This window comes from Microtus ochrogaster, chromosome 1 (genome assembly GCF_000317375.1).
Source record: "Microtus ochrogaster isolate Prairie Vole_2 chromosome 1, MicOch1.0, whole genome shotgun sequence".
Lineage (NCBI taxonomy): Eukaryota > Metazoa > Chordata > Mammalia > Rodentia > Cricetidae > Microtus > Microtus ochrogaster.
The window spans coordinates 89,905,434-89,915,355 of NC_022009.1; the positions used below are offsets into that span (position 1 = coordinate 89,905,434).

The following is a 9,922-nucleotide window of genomic DNA, read 5'->3' on the forward strand; positions in this document are numbered from 1 at the left end:
GTGTATCCATGTCCATGTGTGTGTGTGTCCATGTCTATGTGTGGGTGTGCACATGAGTGCTGGTGCCCACAGAGCTAGAAGAGGGCATCAGAGCCCCTGGAGCTGGAGCACAGGTGTTTGTCAGCTGCCCAGTGTGTATGCTGAGTACACAGCTCTGGTCCTATGAAGGAGCAGCAAGCAGTGTAACTGCTGAGCCCCCTTTCCGTTCTCCGATAGTCATACTTTTTATTAAGAAGAAATTCTAACTTTCTTTGTAATAAAAATAAAATATAGTGTCAAATGTTGGGTTTACAGATGTGTGTCACCTTGTCTATCATTTAATATTTTTTTGAATTTGGTTTAGTAGCACATTGAGTTACTTTAACTGTTTATGTTTTGTCTCTCCTGTGCTAGAGACTCCTCTTAGCCCTTCCTACACTCTCAACAAGTGCCTTCCTCCTCAGCTGTATTCCCAGTCATCGTTTCATATGTATTTACAACCTTTTGGAAAGGAAGTTAACTAGAACTAGCAACCTGTAAGTTTGATATGACTTTTTAAAACTAAAAAGAGTTGGAATTTTAAAGAGAATTTTGTTTACAGCCAGCACTGTTTTCATAAGTAGATTTCTGTAACTCTGGGAGCTAGCGCTGTGCTCGACACATCTCAGCTGTGTAATAGTTAAAACCTGTGGTGGCATTGTCTCTGCTGGCTCTTTGATGAGCTGTTTTCTTGAGCAACTGTAGAGCTGCTGCACATTAATGATGTGGCAATGGTTTCTGTGGTAACGACACATCTCACGTCTGTCTCAGGCCAGCGTTGTCCCTCTGTCTGCTCACTTAATCTTCCTTCAAGTTCCCCCTTCATGACAGCCCCATGGAAAACGCCAGCTGCTTTCCTCTGCGTTATGACCTCTCTGAAGCCATCTTCCATGTTTGACAGGCTGTACATTTTGACCTATTATGTTTGCAATATTAATTCATGCATGTGGGGATGGTGGTTTTTTTTTTTTTTTTTATTCATTGCTAAATCAGTTGTGCTCAAAATCACCCCAGCATAAACAGGGAATTCAGTTACTGGCTGTATCATGAGTGTAGAAAGAGTCTAAATTTCTAAATTCTTATATAAATCACTCAGGAAGTATGGTGTTGTGGTTTATTATGTAATCCTATCATTTGGCTAGAGACAGGGAAGTTGCTATGGGTTCAGGGCCAGTCTGGGCTGTGTAACAATTTCTAGGCTGATCTGGGCTGTACAGCAAGGCCCTTTGTCTCAGAAAACAAGGTTAGGGAGGCTGGCTCAGTAGACAGTGTTTTCTGTGCAACATGAGGACCTGGCTTCATGTCCCTAGCACCCACAACAACAATAACAACAACCAAACAAAAAAGCAGGTGTGGTAGTGCATGCTAAATTCCAACCCTGAGGAGGAGACAGGAGAATCTGGAGGCTTGCGAGTAGGGAAGTCTAACTGGATTGCTGAGCCCTGGGTTCACTGAGAGACCTTGTCATAAAAAATAGAGAGCAATAGAAAAAACAGCCAGTGCTAACCTTTGACCTCACACATTCATAGGAGCATAAACTAGCATACATGTATACCACAGACACACATACCACACACAGACACAGACGCACACACACCACACACAGACAGACAGACAGACAGACATACACAAAGACACAGACACACACACCACACACAGACACAACACACACATACACACCACACAGACAGACATACACAAAGACACAGAGGACACACCACACACAGACACATACCACACACAGACACATACCACACACACGTGTGCTAAGTAGACACGTAGGTGGCGTGGGGGTTGACTCCAGATTAGAGGCTGTAGAGGCCTCCTGCCTTCCTGATTACAGAGGCAGAAATGGAGAAAGCTGCTAAAGCCAAGTGACAGACAGTGAGGGCACCTTCTGCTTATGTGACCCAATTCTCCCTTCCTCTTCATGGCTCTCCTCTCTCTTGCCCTCTGCAGACCTGAGGTCTAAGGGACTCCTTCCCACTCTAGTCTGTGAAAACGCTGCTCTCCTGGGGCACCAGGCAGCCCCACCCCGTGGCCGGATGCCTGGGACCACACAGTGAGGCTGAGGAGCCTGTCACCTCAGATTTAGCTGAGTTTGCTTTGAACACCCCGAGGCATTTCTGAACCTGCGGCCAGGCCTTCCAGATCCCCGAGGATTCTTGGGGAAGCTCAACAAAGCAGGAATCATCTAACAAACTGTGTCTTTAGGCGTCAGCCACCAGCCAGGGGATAGAATTCTGAAGGAGCCAAGCCCCGAGAGCGAGGCCCTAGAATGTGACGGTGAAGAAGCTCGAGGGCCCTTCAGGAGTCTCGGCACCTAAGTCTCGGCATCTATAGTTACTCCAAGGGCCAGAGAAGGAAGGAAGGAAGTCAGGCCTGCTTACTTGGCACCGGGAGTCTTGTTCATTGCGGGATCTTCTTTCCTTGCCCTCGGGACCTCAGTATCTTCCATGGACAACACGCCCCTAGCCCTGAGCTCTTCCTACCTGCCCTTCTCTACCTCGAAGCCTCCTGACTGCAGTGAAGCAGGTTACTTTTGGGTCTAGACTTAAAGAACACAGAAGGTAGATGAGATGGATTCAAGGTCTTTAGAGGCTAAAACTCAGAAGCAACTGCTTTCTTCTTAATTTCCCATGTGTTTACTGTACACTAAGAGATCCAGATGCTCATCTACCTGGGCAGTGGGAAGAGAGGGGGCACAGTGCAGGGGCACCTTCAGAAGTCCACTGAAGCTCATAAGCAAAGTGCAGCGGCTTCTTATTTTCAGCGTCCATCCCCTGGGGCGGGGAGTGGCATCATGGCTTTGCTTCCTGTGCACTGTGGTTTGGTGAAGATCTTGTCTCTGGAAGCTGGTGGGTAAAGGCTGGGTCAGCCTGGAAACGAAATTACCTCATGTGATAGAAGCAAGCACCGAAGGGTGGAATTTCTATAAGTGTGTTGTCTGTGCTGGTTGGCTGGGGTCAGGGACATGCCTGTTGGCTAACTCGAAGGCCTTTGGTAAAGCCAGGGCCTGCTTCTCATTGCCCTGCTTTGGTCCTTTGCAGTGACCACATAGCAATTGCACATTATGTAGCTGGGATATGTAGAGGTGCCATATGTCAAATTTACATACTTGTATTCTTATTTGTATAACCTAGGACCATCTTATTTTACGTTTATAAAGTAGGGTATTTCCAACATACTGCCTTCTAAGCTCTGTTTTGTTTAATAAATAACATAAATACAAAGACTGTAAGATATAGGGACGAGAGAGATTTTCACATCTTTCTTTCAAAGAAGCAGTATGAGATAGTTTTGTTAGTCAGGGTTCTCTAAAGGAACAGGTCGATAGAATGTAGTTGTATGCATGTATGTATGTATGTGTGTGTATGTATATGTATGTATGTATGTGTGTATGTATAAATGTATATATAAATGAATATTTATTTAGGATTTATTAGAGTGGCTTATAGGTTGTGATTTGGGTAGGCAAATAGTGGCCATCTCAGACAAAGTTAGCCCTCACAATAAGAAAGCACAGCATGATGGCTAGTCTTGTTTGTCAGTATACATAGGATGTTGGATAATATTAAATTCTGCAAGGGTTTATCATACCAACCTTTTTGAAGAGAAAAATTTCAATATTTTTCTTTTAATCAAATAATTAATTTTTCTACATTTATATGCCATTTTACAAAGCTGCCTTAAACCACATCCTACTCCACCAGATGCCAGGCGCAGCTGTAGGCTCCTGTTGCAAATGTGGTCACACAAGATGCTGACGCACTCGGACTTTGATGGTCACCAGGGTATAAATGCTGGAGACTTTAAGCCCTTGTTTTCATTCTCCATAAAACTTTGACCTATAGACTTCCAAAGGCACAGCGCTTTAATGGGATGCCATGCAGTGCCCACGCGCATAAGTAGCTTTAGTAAGTAGGTGTGTGCAGCCTGAAAACCACAAGGTAACCACTGTGAAGTATGCCTCGCTTTGTTCTCTTCCTTGTGGAAGCTTTGGAGAGATAGTGTGCTCTAATGTGTGAGGCCCCGGGTTCCAACCCCTACACACACACAAACACACACACACACACACAAAACAAAACAAAAAACAAAACCAACCCAGCACCACTGGGAAGCTCAGCTCAACACATGCCTGCTCAGCCTTTTCTGCCCCAGTCAGCCCAAACAGCATTGCGAAGTCTAAATCTCCAGAGAGAAGACCCTGCGGCTGTTTCTAGAAAAATAGATTGTCTGATTTTCCTTGCTGAAACTAAGTAACACATCCTTTTTTCAAACATGTTTAGTTAGTTGATGTATGTTGTCTCTGATCGCTTCTTAATTCAAAACCCAAAGGGCAAAGCAATGCCCAGGCCTTTATCTTACACTTCAGATCCCTTAGAAGTTTAGGTGGGAGGGAGTGGTTTAGAGAGATAACTCATTTGGTAAAGTGTTTACTTTGCAAGAATGGAGGCCCAGGTTCCATTCCCAGGACTCACTTAAACAAGAAAAAAGCCAAAAGTGTCGGTGGTGGTGCAAACTTATAATCTTCGTACAAGGGAGGTGGAGAAAATGGATGTCCAGGGCTCACTAACCTGCCAGTCGAGTTCCAGGTCTATGAGGGACTGTCTGAAAACATCGTGAAGAACGCCAGCCAAGACTGACCTCTGGCCTACACACACACACACACACACACACACACACACACACACACACACACCCCTGCCTGTATCGGGAGACACATGTGCACACACACAGCTTTGTGTTGCGTCTCTAGACAAGCTGTGATTGAAAAATCTCTATGAGCTGGTGGAACCTGGCTCCGGTGCTTCACACTGAGCCTGTGGATCCCTCTTTAGCCTCTATAACCACGCCAAGAGAGGAAGCCAGAAGCGCATTGTTTCCTGGGTTGACTGGGCTCCTTCTTTACCAATGGCTGAGTGTCTTGGTTGAGGGTAAGGATGAGGCAGTTGAGATAAACACCTGGAACTGGGGTCTCTCAGCCTTTCAGGTCTGTCTCATGAAGACATTTCCTACTCCCCGTCTTGGGGACCAAATGTAGGACCTGATGCATTCTTGGCAAGTGTTCTGCCTCTGAGCTACTATGAGCCCTATGAAGTCTTTGTTTTGTTCTTTTTTTTTTTTGGAGACAGGGTTTCTCTGTAGCTTTGGAACCTGTCCTGGAAGTAGCTCTTGTAGACCAGGCTGGCCTTGAACTCACGAAGATTTGCCTGCCTCTGCTGGGATTAAAGGCGAGCGCCACTACTGCCCAGCCAGCCCTGTGAAGTCTCTAGCTGGGACCAGTGATTTGGGAGGTTCCCATTGTTTGAAGAGACTTCACTTTTGAACTCTGGCACTTGATCTCTAAGATTTTGGTGGAGCCCCCCCACTCTGCCCCCCGATATCTGCCTAATCTTTTGAGCCCCAACCCTATATGTATTCACATAGAGATTAAAGGACAACCATGGTGTCCTTCCTCAGGGTGCGTCCTCTTTTTCTTCTGAGACCAGGTCTGCCACTGGCCTAGAACTCACCAAGTAGGCTACTGTAGCTGGCTGGCCAGGAAGCCCAAGGAATTCACCAGTCCCTGCCCTTTCTGCACTTGGGTTGGTAGCACACCACCATGCCTGGCTTGTTCCATGGTTCTGAGGATCAGCAGCTGGCCCTCCTTGTGATTCAACAGCAAGTACTTTCGCCACGGAGCTGTCTGCCTTCCCCCACCTCGCTGAGAGGGGATCTCCTTCTGCAGCCAGGGTTAGCTTATAGCTCACCGTGTAGACCAAGCTGACCTCATCCCCACAGCAGTCTTCTCTCAACTACCGTAGCGCTGGGGTGACAGACATGAGCCTCCACATCTACTTTGCTGAATGTTGTTCTTACCCACTCAGTCAAGCCTCTGCTCTGAGCTCCACCCTCCCTTTGCTAAGATGTGTGTTCAGGGTGGAGTGAATGCTTCTTCTCAAGAGGCAAACCTGCAAAGCAGAAACAGCAAGGGAGACCTGTCTGCAGCGTTCATACGCGAACTGCATTTCAAGAGAAGATAAACAGCTGTTGGTCCCAGTCTTTCTGCTGTCTGACCTTTTCCTCCTCCAACCCCCTCCTCCTTTTTGCGGGGGGTTTGGGGGGGGAGCAGGGTCTCATGTAGCCAAAGCTGGCTTTGAACTTGTGATGCGTTTGAGGATGCTCTTGCACTTCGAGGCCCCCGCCCTGACCTCTTGAGTTGCAAGTTTCCAGGCATGTGCTGGGTCTGTGGTGATGGGAATGGACCCAGGGCTTCCTGCATCGTAGGCAAACACTACCCACCGAGCTCTATCCCAGACCCCACTGTGTGGGCCTTTAATAGGAAAGAACTTTTTTAAGGACTACACAGATTGTTCCTCTGGGGTGTCTCTAACAGAGGACAGGAGCTGGATGGAATTAGTAACCATTTTGGATGTCCCCTCCTGAAGATATAGGGTAAGGTAAGCCTTTCGAGGATCCCAAGGTGGATTTATTGGCTTTTTCTTGGGAGGGGTAAGGAGGAGGAGGAGGAGCTGGGAAGATTGTGCTCTTTCTCTGTTGCACCGAGTCACCAGGAAGGGGTAAGGAGGAGGAGGAGCTGGGAAGTCTGTGCCCTTTCTCTGTTGCACTGAGTCACCAGGAAGATGATCTCATTCTCGACTCTCAGACAGCCTTTCACCCACCTGGCACGCCCGAGGCAAACATTGTCCTCCTGCGCCTGAGGCAAACATTGTCCTCCTGCACAGGGCCCGGCTTCCAGGTTCTGCTGTTTTTGAAGGACAGTGCTTGTTCCAGCCTTGCTGGACACTAGTGATGCCCCGATTATCAGTCTTTCTACGTCGCCTCCTTTCCCTGGCTACTATATTAAAGGAAGTGTTGGGAGCTAGAGGGCGACAGCTTGCAATGCATGAAGTTCTGGTTTCCACGCTAGGGCCACTTAAACTATGCCTGTAATTCTGGCACTCAGGCAGGAGGATCAGACGGTTTGAGGGTCGTCTGGGACACATGAAACACATCTCAGCAAAACAAACAGAGCCTGAGCTCACAGGGCCAGTGCTCAGTGGAACTCTTTGACATATTCTGAACCCTTCTCTTCTTGAGAAATTTGATGTGTCTGAGTTACAACTTATTGTTAGAGACCTTGGCTCCAATAAAGGAAGGGGACTAAAGGAGCTGTTGATAGAAATGTCATTTAAAATGAAAAGTAGGGGCTTTTGATGAGAAAGTGATGGGGAAGGGTCCCGGGGATAGAAAGAGGACCATTGTCTGCTATGGAAACAGGAAGTGGAGCAGAAGGGGGCAGCATGTGATATGGTTCTGATGTTTCTGACCTGGTGCAACACTGGGATTTCTTGGGGGTAAGACAGATGCAGGGTTTCTGCCCACAGTAGTAGAACTGGAATATTTGCAGCAGGGCTCACACCTCAGTGTTTTTGAGAAACAGCATTAGGTAAATAAAGGGCAGGCAGAGTTTAGAAGGAGTGTGTGTATCATGTATGAGTCATGTTTGGGGTTTTAGAAGGAAAGTGTGTGTGTGTGTGTGTGTGTGTGTGTGTGTGTGTGTGTGTGTGTGTGTGATGTGTGTATGATTGTTTGGGGTTTTCATCTTTTTGTTTTTTTTTTTTGTTTGTTTGTTTTTCAAGACAGGGTTTTTCTTTGTAACTTTGGAACCTGTCCTGGAACTCTGTGGACCAGGCTGGCCTCAAATTCTCAAAGCCCCACCTGCCTCCACCTCCCAAGTGCTGGGATTGAAGGCGTGCGGCACCACCGCCCGGCTATGTTTGGGGTTTTGACTGATTATTTGTGTCTTGAGATACTGTCCTGCATATATAGTTCTGACTGGCCTGTACTAGCTGTGGAGCTCAGCTAGCCTTAGGCTTTTGGCATTCCTCATCCCCAGCCTTTTTAGTGCTGGAATTACATATGTGTGCAGGTTACCCCAGTGCCGGAGTTACATGTATGCAGATAACCACAGTGCTGGAGATACAGGTATGCAGATTGCCACAGAGTTGGAGTTACATATGTGTACAGAGTACCATAACTGGTGAGGAAGATAATATGATTTATCTTGGGTAAGGTTTTATGTTTGATTATGACGTCACTTGTGTTGGTAGCTAAGGCTGACCTTGAATTTCTGGTCTTCTGGCCTCTACAGCCTAAGTTCACAGGTGTGTGCTACCCCTTCTGTCCAGGAAAAGAATGTTGTAGTGTGTAGTTATTTTGTACTGGAAATAATTGCTGATCACCAAATTCATGACAGATGATGTGAGATACCAAAACCTGGTTAGAGGATTTCATGCTCAGATAAGGGCATGTAAAGCTTCAATGCTGTGGCCTTGGAAGGATGCAGATATGTTTTAGAATGTATTTTTTTATTCACACACACACACACACACACACACACCCATAATCACACAGTAGATTCGGGGGTTTCTAGTCATTCTTAGCAAATTTGATATCAGTTCCCAGTCATTCTTAGCAAATTTGAAACCTTGTCTCCAAAAGGGAGAGGGGGCAGAGAGAGAGAGAGGACAGAACCTAGCCAATAACATATGTAACTATATAAACACATGCAAATATATAAACATATGTAAATATATAAACATGTAAATGTATAAACAAATGTAGAGTATGGGCTGAGTAAAATACATATAAAAGAAAATAAAGGGTAAATACAAGGGGAGGAAGAAGTGCTGGGTGCAGGTAATGCGCACGAGTTACTAAAGATGCTATAAGGGCTAATCGTTTTTCTAGTTCTAACTGTTATGGTAATAATAAAAATGCTGCAGGTCCCCGAGTGGTGGCAGTGGGCAGCAGGTCCCGAGACCATGATGGGCCATGAAGGCAGCCAGTCCCAGTCAAGGAGCCCCCGAGTGGCCCGCGGGCCATGAGGGCCAGAGGGTCCTAGGCAGGAGCTGCGTGGTGGGTGAGAGACCAAGACGGAGGAGCCAGTACCACGAGGAGCTGCAGCGGGTAAGAGACAGACAGATAGGCATGCCATGCAGAGTGAGGTTGGATATTTATTTAGTAGGTTATAGAAGGGAAGGGAAAGGGGAGCAGGGGAGAAGAGGGAAGAGCAGTGAGAGGCAGAGAGAGAGAGAGAGAGAGAGAGAGAGAGAGAGAGAGAGAGCGCCAGAGAGAGAGAAGGGGAGGAAAGGGGAGAAGTGGGGAGAAGGGAGTGAGACAGAGCTGCTTCTTTGGGAGAGAGATGGAAAGGAAAGGAAAGACTCAGGCTGGAAGCTGAAGATCAGCTTGCCTCAGTGGATGGGGGAGGGAGTGGGCTGAGTTTTCTCTTACTGCTTTCAGGTTGAGCAATGATAGCAGGCATGGTGGTTCACACTTGACCCCAGTGCTTGAAAGGCAGAGATAGGCAGTGGTCTCTGAGTTCCATGCCAGTCAGGCTGCAGCTAGTCCTTGTCCCTAAGAAAAAGATTGCACAGAGTTCAAATGAGAGAGAGGCTAGAGTATGAACTTGTGTGGGGACAGGGGACGGGTGACTTAGTGTCTCTCACTGCTAGGCAACTGCTCTTCCACTGAAAGGGAGTATTAGTAGGTTGACCAGACTGGCCTCGAACTCCCTCTATAGCCCAGTCTGGAATTCTCAGTCCCCGCCCCCCACCTCTGGTAGTTGGATCACAGGCCGGCCCTACCAGGCTGTACTAGGCTGTGGATCTTCAATGGTACCATAGATGTTAGCGTTATGGTCTGTTTGTTTTCAGGATTGCTCATCTCGTTTGCTCAGTGAGGTACTAACTGGCAAGATTAATCAGTAGGTACCCGTTGTCCCAGACTTTATTTCCCGCCACCCGAACAGTACTGAAAGGTCGGCTTAATGCGTGTGCACATGCTGGTCACACATGTGCTGACCTGTAAAACTAGCACTACTGTTTATCATGATACAGGTGCACACGAGTGCCGACCT

General features: G+C 47.1%; 1 protein-coding gene across 1 annotated transcript in view; it reads left to right on the plus strand.

Annotated features, from left to right (window-relative positions):
• Nceh1 (neutral cholesterol ester hydrolase 1) overlaps positions 1–9,922 on the plus strand; it is a 64,821-nt gene that overhangs the window by 46,625 nt on the left and 8,274 nt on the right. The window lies entirely within an intron of this gene.